Below are 13,467 nucleotides of genomic sequence, written 5' to 3' on the forward strand. Positions count from 1 at the left end.
TCTAGTTAATGACTTGTTGTAACAGTTTTTTGTCCACTCGAGACACTTTTTGGATTTGTCCTTGATGCCACCTAATTATGATGATTTTTGATGGAAATTTTCTTCATTTCTAAGAATATTTTGATAGAAAATAATTAACTAGAAAATGCAACATTAATGAATTATCAAATATCAGCCAGTATTGGGTAGTTCCAAGGATGTTTCCTAGATACAATGAGTATTCCCTTCTAAATGAGCGTAATATTGAGTATGCTCAATCCACATAATTTAGCATTCTCAATTTTATGAACAAATTCATGAACTGAGCACGAAACCGACCCGATCCCAAACCCATACACATCAACATTCTCCAACTTTAGACTTCATATGACGAATAAAATAAAGGAATTGAGTAAAATGTCTACTAAATTACGATGTGATAAAGGAAAATAAGTTAAGTGGTAGAAATATTATTTTATTTAAATATTTAATTTTATTTTAAAAAAATTCTTTAGGTACGCTAGACCTTAAGGTACTTCAGACATATCAAAAAAGATGAAATCTTCAATCTTAATTTAAAAAAATTAATAAAAAATTTATAATTATGGAAATCGAAATGTAATAATTATAATAAAAATAAATGCAGCTCATAAAGTGAAATGAGAGCTTTGAGAACATACAAGCTTAGTTATTTTATTTTCTGCAAAAACAATTCATTATCAAACCCAACAACAACAACAAAAGCACCAACATCGACTGCAAAAAAATCAAAAAATACAATTGTAAAAAAAATATTGTGGATTAGTGAAATATAAGATGGAATGGACATAGAGGTGAGGTTGAAAATAGAAAATGGGACATGCATTTTTTTGTGACTATTTCAATGATTTTAATATCGTTGTGAAATTGGCTAAGATGCTGACATACTAGGAATCTCAGAGATTAAGTGACGTATGCTATAATTCTAATTAACACACCGTTGGATTTTGGCTAGATATTTGAGTAATTATCAATTTTAGATCTAGATTTTTGTGGATTAAGGTTTGGATCATTGTTGCCAATTCTATAAAGTGTAATTAAGAGTATTGCAGGGTGCATTGGCTGTTTAAATATATCTGCAATTACTTACAATGTCTCGAAAACAGTGAGCAGAGGAATTAAAGCACTTAACTTTATGGACAATTTAGAAATAACTAGATTTTATCGATGTGAGAATCAAATTACATGAAACGGAAATCGAAGTTATTAAAATCATTGAATAATCACCAAGTTTATACCAGATTTGGCTCAAATTTTATATAAAATTCACTCAACTTGAGTTAAAAATTCTATATAAGATTTGAGCAGTAGTTTTAGAGCCTAGAGCCTAGAGATATTGCGAGAAAATCACACTCTTAATACTTAACAATTTTCAGAAGATTTTCAATATTTTTTTAATAAAAAGCATTTATAACTAAAAGCCAATTGCTAGGCAATCTCTAATCAAACTCGCCTAATTTTGCTCATTTTCTAAGTTTATAAAAAAAATTCTAACTAAAATATAATCAAAAATTAAGGATTTGAAAAAAAAATATTGAAATTTTTATATAGCAAACGAAAGTTAAGAATAGAATAAGAAGGAATTTAGACAGAAATAAAGTAATAAAGAGTAAGAAAAGTAAAGATCAGGAATAAGTCAGTTGAGGAGAAATTTTAGGCAAGGATAACCTTGAATTTAATTTCAGTATTTTATAAAATTATTCAAGAAATTCACTTTTTATTTTGAGAAGTTTTAATTTTTTTGTTAATAAATTTTTAAAGTTTCAAGATTTTTCGATCGACTTTAAAGTTGCTGATTTTGGTGATGCTGAGTAGATTTTTGGAGAATGTTGGAAGACTTCTTGACTAAATTTATGTCCAAAAAATCAATCTTTGCTGACCTGTTCAACCTTTTTCCATTCTTTGACCTTTATAATCCAGTACACAGTCAAAGTAAATTCAAATTGTATCAAAAACACCCAACAGCACCAAAATAGCAATAAAAGAAGATCAATAAACATCGAAACTAGGAGAAAATTGTAAAAATAGCACTAAAATATCCAACTGTCTTCGTCATTCATTTTTTGACTCAATTATTTGTACGTATTTTCAATTCTCGTCAATTTTTCAAAGTCATCATCATCATCATCATTACATTTTATAGCACTATTTATGCTGATAAATGAAATAAAGTTGAAAAATAAATATAAATAGGAAGGAGTAAAAAAAAAGAAGGAACTTAATGCCCAATGGTGTTGTAAATTTATAAATCACATGAAATATATCACGACACCATTGAACAACAATCAACATTTTGTGACATGATGGACAGAAAGATAAAGGAACAGAATAAAAAGTAGTGCGAAGTTCACAATAATTTTTCATTTTTTGCTGCTATTTTTTTTTAAGGTCGATTATGGACAGGAAATACCATACTGTACCTTTCATGATCTTTATATAAAAAAAAATATTATTAATTGCTTACAATTACACCTTCTGGATTATATCGTGTGATTTCATTCAGTTCCGCTTCCCATAGCGAAAATATTTTTTTTTTCCACTGACTTCATGTTCACGACGGTCTGTTTACGTTTTCATTTAGTATCATACACGCTCTTAATAAGTGAACGATGATGGGTGTAAAGCTTTACTTGTACTTGTTTGCGGTTATGATTAAAATTTTTTGGAGGGGGTTTTGGGGGTTTTTGTGGGGAGAATTTGCACATTATATTTTGTGAAAAACACGTTCTGGGGGATAAAGTTTGTGTAATATTTTTAGAGGTATATACACAAATTGTACATTGCTGAGATTAAATTTTTGAGAACACTAAGTTGAAGCTATTACACAAATATTTTAGGATGAATCGGCAAGTTTAGATTAGCTGCTAATTAATCATTGTTGATTTTAGTTAGTTTTCTATACCTAGATGTAGACTTTTAAGGATTTGGTCATTTATGACGTCCAATTACTCAAAAAATTCATCAAATATCCTTAAACCAATTCTTTTGATGAACGACGTCAAAATGAATTTAAATTTCAATCTAACTAAGCCTCTTAAAGACCCGGCGACGTAAGCAAATAAAAAAAGTATTTCAGCTCATACGCCCTTGCATCATAGCACATTAATTCAGTTCTAACTTCATAGAAATCATCAAAACATTAACGTGAGAACATCTTCAATCTCTGCCTTTACGTACATACTTCATATGAGTTTTCAGTTTCTTTTTTTTTTTTTTTTGTTCATTCCTCAAAAGAGGCACTTACATTTTTCCGCACACTTTATCGGCAATTAATCAAAAAAGAAAAGTCATTACGTATGAAATGCTCTCCTCGACATTTTTTTCATTTACTGTTACTTCCATTTACTTATTTTTTTTTTTTGACTTCTGACGATTCTTGACAGTAATTAAAATATTTTTCCAATTGTTACAAGATGCTTACTTCTTCTGCTAATGACATTACATGTTAAGTGAAAATGCTCTCTTAACAATAACAGCAGTAATAACAACAGACGTGTATATATCATTATTATAAAAAGGAAGGAAGAAGAAGTAAAAGCTAAACTAGGCAGGTAAGGTAGTAGGAAGTAAAAGATGATGGGTAATTTGTATTTTTCTATATGAATGTGCCACTTTTATATGTTGTAGATTGTTGTACATGCTACTTTAATAGTTAGCTATGTGAAATATGTGAAATGAGAAATATTTTTATGACGGAAGAATAAAAAAAAAATTAAGCCATTTGTAGTCATTCATTCATTTATGTCGTGAGCATTAATAATACAAATAGTGTTTTTGTAGTTACTTAATGGATATGGGATGTACATGTGTTATGGTGCAGTTTGGCTTGATTAAAAGAGCTTGAAAACAGTGAAAGGCACTTGGACTATTTGAAGTGTGTCCTTTAGATTATTGAGAAGCTGCTCTTCATTATTGGGTGATTTTTGGGAATTCTATATTCTTAGTTGTTGCTTAAATGATCTCTTTACATGGATACGATTGACTGTCTCATAAAAAACTTCAAAATCATCAACCCCAAACTATCAATTATACCTTACACACACCTTGACTCATCTGACTTCACTAAATGAGACAAAAGGTATTAGAAATGGATTCGACATAGAAAAAAAGGGATTTAAGGCATATCCTTGAATTCTTCGGTCTTAATCATCATGGATATACTCACTAAATGACACTCTAACTCTCGTCTCATTTCATAGTTTTGCTAAATTGATGTGAAGTCATTTTGATCGGAGAAATAAAGAAGAAAATTATCATCATACCCATATCATTTTCATTTTTTTTTTGTACATGTATATGCGATAGCTTTTTTTTATGTGATAGTCCCTTTTTTGAAATAAGCTCCCCTTTTATTCGCATTAAAGAGTCCATTCATTTATGTGATATGTAGAAAGACAAGTGAACATCTGTGTTAAAGGGAAGCTTTTACATAAAATTTATGTTTTTATGCTTCAAAAGTTTCAAATACTTCATGTGCTTTGGCACTGGTCGTTCATCATCTTGTGCCATCGATTTTCTTTATTTTTTTATGTTGAAAAGGGAATTTACTCAAATTAATATTGAAGTTTTTCAATAGAATTCGACAATCGGGTGGGGGTGTATGTTGGATTTGATGAATTTAGAATGAGGAGGATCATTTAATAGACTTTTAAAGTGATTTTATTGAAAATATTGAATTAATAATTTGAAAATTTTGGAAATCTTTAATTGATGCATCACTTTAGATTGCCACATTAGACACGTTATGAAGTTTTTCTTTGAAAATGGAAAATTTCAAAATTTAGATTCGAGTTTAAACTGATCTAGCCAGATTTGGCTACGAATAGGAAGTCATTTGACATTCTATATTTGACTGAGAGCTCGATGATGACTTGAATTTTGTTTGGAAAAGTCGACTTGAGCCAAACTCGAGCTCTGATTTGACTTAATAATTGAAAATCTCAGAATCAACAATACCTAAGCATATAAGTCACTAAAAACACATTGAATATCATATCACTAAATCTCAGTTCCACACAATAATGTGGCATCTCTCATCCCTCACATGTTCCCACACATCCTTTTATTGTCTATTAAGGATCCTCCACACATTCTCAATTTAATGCTTTTTCAAGCAGCTAAAAAGACTTCATCAAATCCGACATTTTATTATATTAAAAGTCAAATTAAATCCCCCACGAGATTCATCACGTCACCACCATAATTATGTTGCTTTTATAGCAAAACAAGATAACATTATCGATTCTGTGACTAAAAATAGTTCTATTTGAAAAACTAAAAAAATTACATTCTTAGTCAGCATAAATTTTAAATTAACTTTTTGCGTTCTTTATTTTTGGCTTTTGTCTCATTTTATTTATCATGAAATATTAATATTAATCATCTTTGATCTTTCTTTTGTAAAACCGCATAATTTTGTATGATTTTATATCTTCTTTAATCTTTGCTTTCTTATTGTCAATTTTATGTTTTATGTAGACTTTGTGTCTTTAAATTATTTCCTATATATGTGCACAGCATTCTCATATCTACAATAAGTTTTTACCTTTATATAAATTTATTGCTTTTTGTGCTCATAAAAAATATTTTTTTTATATTGTGTGAGTGAAATGTGAAAGGTAGCATAATTTTTAATCTTAAGGACCCAAGCTTTTATTATTATTATTAGGTCATAAGTTATGAAAGATTGATTTGATTATTATGATTTGAGGAGCTTTTGTTACTTTTGAATGCTATTATTAGCTTTATGCCTCTTACAATAGTATTTGGTAAACAAAAGTTTGGAGAAATTGCTGTAAATCCAAAGTTAGTCCAATTTCAAGGGTCTGACACACCTTAAGTCCAGTACTGCACTCACCAAAGCTGGAAGCCAACTCGGATTTCGAGTCGAATGAATCGACTTTTTCATACACATTTAAAGTTGACTTGAAGGTCTGGTACTCATTGTATGTGATAAAATCGAAATGAGAAGTCATGAAGCACAATTGATCTGTTGGGTCAACGAAGTAAGTACTCAATGAACTGTATCATGTAAAAGTACAGTAAGTACAGCACATTACTTTTGAGTATCTGCCCCTGAATTTACTCTATGTTATTTTCAAGAAGCACACGACTTTGGATTTAATTTTTACTATTACATGGGCATTACTAGAACAAATAACAGATGTCAGTGGACATCTGTAACATTTTTCTAACTATCGTCTGTGTTTATACCTAAAACTGTCTGTTGCTACTTAAATTTAGATGCCCTTCAGCAGATGGGAATGTAAACATAGTACCTAATTACTAATATTATTATTTGTTACAAATTTTAGTGTTGGAAGATGTTTAGGTAGTTTCAAAAACTGTAAATAAAACTAAAATGTTTATTATTTCTTTTGAAAATGGCATAAATACAAAACATATTTGACATTGAACTTGTTTAGATCCCTTTTGAAAATTAAGATATTGAATTTTGTTTGAACTAAAATAGCGTTATGACTTGAGTTGGCAGGATTCCATTGCGAATCCACTTTCAGTGGATTTTGGACTCCTTGAACCACATTTTTGGCGAATCTAGACTGCAGTAGAGGTGTCATTCCCAAAAAAACAGTCTCCATGATATTCGCACTCCAGTAAATGTGTATTTTTGACTATAAAAGTCCAAATTCCTAATATCCTGCCAACTCTGATCATAACACAGACTTTGGAGAGTTTGAATATCAAAATAGAAGTCCAAAATATACCACCGGAATGACTATAGGGACAGTTAGTTAAAGAATATTCAATATACATCCTTATATTCAATAACTGATACAAATCATTCTAAAAAACTTCACAGAACAGCCATCTGATGCACTATGTAAACTACCAATCAGCAACATTTACATTTAATCAACAGTACAGCACCAAATCAACTTTTTAAAAAGCTCTGTTTGATAAGTTATTCAACCAACATGCAGATTTTCATCAACATCCAAAAACTGTTTTCAATTCACAGTATATCCTGATTAACTATCACATAATAAATTAATGAACCCCGAACTACATGTACATGTTCATAAAAGAGGCACAAAGCAAAGTAACAAAGAAGAGGAACAATAAAAACTTTTGAATGAATTTTCGGCTATTGAGATCGATAAAGTATACGATTAGTTTTTTTTTCTTCTCCTACTCAAGCATTCAAGTGTTGAATTGAAAATCAGCCATAGAGGAGAGAAAAGCGATTTCCTTTATGATAAAAAGCACAGCAAAAAAATATATATTTTTATTTTCCTGTGAGTGTGTGTGCGTGTGCTTTATCGTAAAAAAATAAGCTAAGTACGTAGTGAGTAAAAAAAATCGATTTTTACTGCAATATGTTTGTTTAATGATTAGGCAAAAAATGAGGCGCACACCATATAGAATTTGTGTGTATTTTTTGTACGTATGTGCTATGATGCAAGTCATAAATTATTAAATATATTTTATTTTTACAAAACGAGCAGGATTCAAGTGAAAATTTCATTATTCACAAAAAATTTCCCCTTTTTTTGCAGCAGCATAAAAAGCTTGAATTTTATTTTACAAAAAAAAAAGTTTATACATTTTAAAGACATTTTGTTGGTTTTTAAATATGCGGATTCAAAAAGGGTAAACACTGTTTTTGTGTGGCACGCCTGAAAGTCTCCGTATGAATGTTTTTCTATACAAAACGGACCCCATCCATGCACTGGAATGGAGAAGAAAATAACATAATTGACCTAATCGGTTTCAGATTGAATTAACTTTTTCTTTTGTTTTCATATTTTATCCTGCTAAGCACCCGAGCGACGTATCCTGATTTAAGTAGGTGTGAAACTTATTATGGCTATGTTGAGCAAAAGTTGTTGATATTTTTGGAGGAAATAAAGGGATACAGTAGCTATGGACATGAAATACCTGTTGTTGAAGGAGAAAATTATGGAAATTGACATTTTTTTTAATTGGAATTGTTCCTTGATTGAACAAAAGCAGATTTAAAGTAGATTTGAGTTAGTTGATGTTCTTTAAGCTTACAGCTAACCAGAACCGGACATTGAAATAACTTAGGAACTATTCCGTTATCTTATTAACAGTAAAACGTGAAGCTGCCCTCACAGGAACCACCGGAGCTTGCTTATTAAATATAAGAAACTCAAAGTCAATTCAAAAATTCAAAAGGATTGCGCTACCTACTTATTTTCACAGAATCAATAAGCTTCAAGTTTCTAGATCTTCAATCCTATTCAAAAGCTTCAAATCTCATCTCTTTATGTCAGCCAATGTTCCAATAATACTAAAACACATTCTTTTTATTTTATTGAGTACACCAAAGTACACTTTCAAGAGTCAACAATAATATTACCGCAGGATGTTACTCGGGATTTGGATTGTTTACCTCTAAGAGCAGAAATGGGAAAAAAGCATTTTATGTATTTGTTAAGAAAAGCACTTGAGATTCTTTAAGTGAGTAATTCACCTTTACAATTACTCTGGTAAATACCATTTGCTCAATTGATGTGAAATAAAAATTTTGTTTGTTTGATTTTTTAGAAATTTGAAGCTTGTTTTGGAATTGTTTGGAATATTCATTTTAGAAAAATGATAAAACTAGTCAAATTCTGTTAAATGATGAGAATTATCAAAATTAATTTTTATGTTTTTAAGAAGTGAAATTTGAATTTCATAGATTTGAATCGAATTTCAATAATATCAAGAGTTTTTGCATCCTACGAAGACATCAAAGGCAATTGACAAGCTTGAAAATTCTCTGAATACATCTTTTTGTGATCAAAAAAGTGCTGATTGCGTGAACATCAAATACAAGATTTATAGCTTGAATTGAGATCAATTAAGCGTCACGAATTTGAACTTCAATTTAATCTATTTTCTAAAGATATTCTGAAAATTTTATTGATGCTTCTTGTAAGAATAAAGAGAATAAAAGGACAAAGATAGAAAAGTAAGTAAAAATGAATAAAATTAGAAGTTGGAAAGATGATATTATTATGAAGAATTTATGCAGCTAGATCAAAACATTTCCTAATATAAACATAGTATTGAAATCACTATTAGAATTGAGTAAACTAAGCAGATACTCAAAATTCATCTACTCTCATTAAAGTCACATTTGAAGTTTATACATTTTCAGTTTTTTTGAATAAAATGAAACTAAAATTCATGCACAAAAGAAGAATTTCATAAACATAAACTTATGTTATTATGTATTCTACTCATGGTTTCCTTCCTCTTTATTTTTATATACAAATTTTCAAATGAGATTTTATGACGATATGTTTATGTTTAAAGAGATTCAAATGTCAAATCTTTCTCATGGATATCAAATTCTCTAACAACAACAAACATAAAGGAATTGTCACAAAGGCATTTTTATTCATATAGAAATATGAGACTCCTTTCTTGACGTGCCACAAAGTGCCATAAAATAACTAAAAATTTTCTTTAATTTTTTGCATTTTTCTATCAAGACTCATTTTACATAGAAGAAACTTTTTTTTTCCACTCGTGGATCTACACACGATATTGCATTGTGAAATTCTTTTCGGAGAGGCAAGTCAGCACACAATATAACAAAATATAATACAAGACATTTTCCTTCTTAAAAAAGTTGTAAATAAAAATGAAGTTAATGTGAAAAAAAATTTATTTTTATTATTTACAATAAAAATAAGTGGGGAGGATGTAAAAAATTTTTTGTGAGGATGAAAAAAGGATGTCAAATTAAAGATGTTGGCGGAAATTTGAAGGGATGGGATCAACTGATCGAGATTAGATTTATATTATGTTATATATAGTATGAATGTATTCAGATATATGGATCGTTAATAATCTGTATTACTGTGATTCTCTGGAGATTTTTTATTTACACACGATTTTTGATAAATGAACAGATAAGTACATACCCAAGTGGGCAACTGGATATTGTGACATTTTTGCTAGAGACCTTTGAAAGAATTTTGAGCTATTTTTAAAAAAAGAAGGTTTTTTTTTCAAGAGCAGCAGGGAGTTTCAAGAGCAGCAATGAATTTTAGAAAATTCTACAATTCATTTTAAAAACAATTTGAAGTAGGAAGAACTCTTTAAATTGCCCTTTCGACTGAAAAAGTTAGTGAGAAATTATTGGAACTATAGCTCATTATCGACCTAACTAAAGTTGAATTATCTCAAGACAGGATTGAAATCAAGATTATCTTGAGATTGCCTCGATCTCAAAAATTTGTCGTAATTATTGAAATTCGGCATGAACTTTAATGACATGTTTTTTAGAATCTTTTTCAATATCCCTAAGTTAATCATAAACTGAAGGTATTCAAAGAGACTTCAAAAATCACGTCAAACAGTTCTAGGATTTTTAGAATCTCAAGGAGTTTCCACGCCTTGATTAAAATAAATTCACATTTCAACCAGTAAATTCACTCCCTTCAACACTCCACTCGCATGAGTTAAAGCAGTTTGAGAAATTTTCATTGAATGATGCTTTAAAAATAGCGATATGTGCAATAAAAATGTAACAAAAGCGCTCCATATTTTACTTTCAAGTGCAGTAGCAAAAATAAATTGCTAAGAAAAATATAAGAAAAAATTTCAATTTTGATTTTTTGATGCATGAAAGAAAAAAGTTGAAAAAAGGAACAAAAGAATAAAAAAAAGAAATAAGAAGAGATTTAAACAGAAAGTTTTTTTTTCTCGAGAAGAAAAATGGAAGATAATTTTATTTCAATGTTTAAATTCTCATTCCGATCTAAAAGCTTAATGCATAAAACCTTAATTCTTGATTTTGCGGTAACCATAGTTTATCTTTTATTTTATGTAATTTGTTGTCTATTTCATGATCCAAAAATATCCAAAATTTTAGTAAAATAACAATTTTTATTTCAACCAAAAAATAATCAAAATGTGTCATAATATCATGAATATTTAAGGATCAAGGTTATGTGAATACTTTATTAATTATTCATTAATACGTTATGAATAAATAAAGAGTTATTAATGTATGTTAACCTATGTGTATTTATATTAAGCTCACTAAAATTGCTCAATTAATAATTCATAATTAAGATGATGTTTATGGTTCATAATTTTTTGGTTTTTCAACAGAATAATGTAAATTGTAAAATTTTAAAGTATAAATTTTGTAAATTTAATTTTTTTTTTTGGAGAGTTGTGCAGTTCAGAATTTATGGGGATCATTTTGATGCTGGTATCTAAAAATATTGCAATTTATTAAATTATTGTGGTGCTTTTGGATTTTTTTCAAACAAAAATCTCAAAAATTGTCTGAAATTCCAAATCATAAATCCCGATTTTTCATGTCAAAATCAAGAAGTCCTCCGAAAATCCTACATTTTAGCATCAAGTTTTCTCACAATTTCCAGCAAATTCCTCAATAAATTTCCATTAAGTTCTCTTTAAAACAATCAAATTTAAACCCCCAAATTCCAAATTAATCTCAAAATCAAAATCATAAACCAAAAAAAATCTTAATAAACTCATTTATGACCCCCAATCAATTGTGAACTGCACAAGGCCTTATGTCACGCATTGTTAAACCTAAAAGTATTTATTTTTTGAAGAAAAATTTTCAATGGTACCGTCATCAAGTTTTGGCTTGATTTAGGAAGCAATAAAGTAATAACAGTTTTCCCAGTCCCTCTTATATGACTTTTATTTATGACGTTGTTATCGTAATGGTTTATCGCTCACAATTTTTTATTGACTTTTGTCGGAACTCGTGTATGTATTTTGTACATGACCATTAAAAATTTATTTACTGTTGCATAATCAATTGGACTAGATGAAAAGGTTTAATTGGTGGTGAAATTGGGGGAGTGGGAAATTATTGTTGATTTTCAGTGTCATTGTGAACCAATCTATAGGTCAATTGATCCTTTCGGTTCTGTTAGTACTTAAATTACAGCAACAATTGAACAATTTGCCAAAAAATGGAATTATTCACCCTTTAAAAAAGTTAAACAACCATTCATTATATCCGAAACGGTAATCATTATCGATTAATAGACAATCAATTATTCATTAGAGTTCGATTATCGTTTATTCATAGATTATGCATTAATCAATATTTACTTCCAATTTACATAAAGAATTATGTGTATTTTTAGAACTTTACACGTGAGCTTTTTCAGAGAATAAGCTTAGCTTAAAGGAGCATAGCTCTTTTTTTGAGAATTGTTCGTGTTTATGTCTCTGACTACATTTTTCCACGATTGAACTCTTTCCATGTCTACTCGAAAATCCATTATCATAATGTTTATGATGTACAAACATAGAAAATTTTTCTTCAAAAGTTTTGATAGCAGAGTTGCTTTCCTTAGGCATGAAAATAAACAGGAAAAGTTTTATTCCTTTGCAAATTTTTCTAGAAAATCTGATTGCTTGAAAATGATGAAATGGAAAATTATTAACAAAGACAACAAGGCTTTGAGAGGTGAGCATTAATGAGACTGTGTTGTTTATTTCAAAGAAGAAATGGAGTAAAAGATTAAACTTGACAAAAAGTTCATGAGCGTAGATATTTAGTTTGAATTTTTGTTTGAAAATTCTGAATATTTTTCCATAGTGATCAAACAATTTGAGCATTTTTGAAGGTCAGCACAGATTTTCTCAATGTTCATAGCCAAAACTCGATGTCGACTCGGATTTTTCCCAATTCGACTTAACTCCATTTAAAATACTAGTCGACTTCGAGCTCTGTTCTTAACTAAGCCTCAAATCAACTCTGTATCAAAATTTGTAATTTTAAATCTTCAAGATCCTTACTTATCAAGTTAATGAAATTTACAAAAAATTACAATAAAAAAAAACTTTCAAATAAAATGTCAAAATTCATTTCTTAATTCTTAACTTTCAGCCTAATAATTAAAAACTTCAATAACCAAAAAAACACACAAATTAGAAGCAGAAACCAAAAAAACAAAATAGTTAAAAAGGCTGTTCCAATAGTTTAAAAAAATGCATTCATTTTATCGCCCTTTTTTTATTTAACAAAAAACTGAATTTTTTTTCGACTGCCAAAAATTAAGCTCATAAAAACATAAAAACTTTAAAAATGAACACAAAACATGATGAGAAAAGTTTTTTTTTTTATGATTTTTGTAGCAAATGAAAATGCAGAAAAAAAAGAATGCAAAGTCACGAGCAAAACGCCTTTCTTTATGGTTCGGCGTCAGAGTTGGGATAGTTGAATTGACGTTATTGTGGCGAAATGAGAGTTAAAATTAAATCTGATCCTTAACTGCTGTAATTAAGGTTGTAAATCCTAGAATTATAATTTCCAGAATCCAAACAAGTAAATTTAGGAATTGACAACCTTACCAATGAAAATTTGAGAAAAATGAGAAAAATCTTTAAGATTTTAAATCTATTTATGCCTCAAAAGGCCACAAAATTCAACAATAATCATCAAATTCAAGCCAGCAATAGCTTTAAGTG

The 13,467-nt window shown here is 29.0% G+C and overlaps 1 protein-coding gene across 7 annotated transcripts in view; it reads right to left on the reverse strand.

Moving 5' to 3' along the window:
* Ih (hyperpolarization activated cyclic nucleotide gated potassium channel Ih) overlaps positions 1 to 13,467 on the reverse strand; it is a 100,900-nt gene that overhangs the window by 15,349 nt on the left and 72,084 nt on the right. The window lies entirely within an intron of this gene.

The sequence above is a fragment of the Chironomus tepperi genome, unplaced genomic scaffold (genome assembly GCF_022539635.2).
Source record: "Chironomus tepperi strain 1889 unplaced genomic scaffold, CSIRO-AGI_Ctep_v1 contig_445, whole genome shotgun sequence".
In the NCBI taxonomy this organism is placed as follows: Eukaryota; Metazoa; Arthropoda; class Insecta; order Diptera; family Chironomidae; genus Chironomus; species Chironomus tepperi.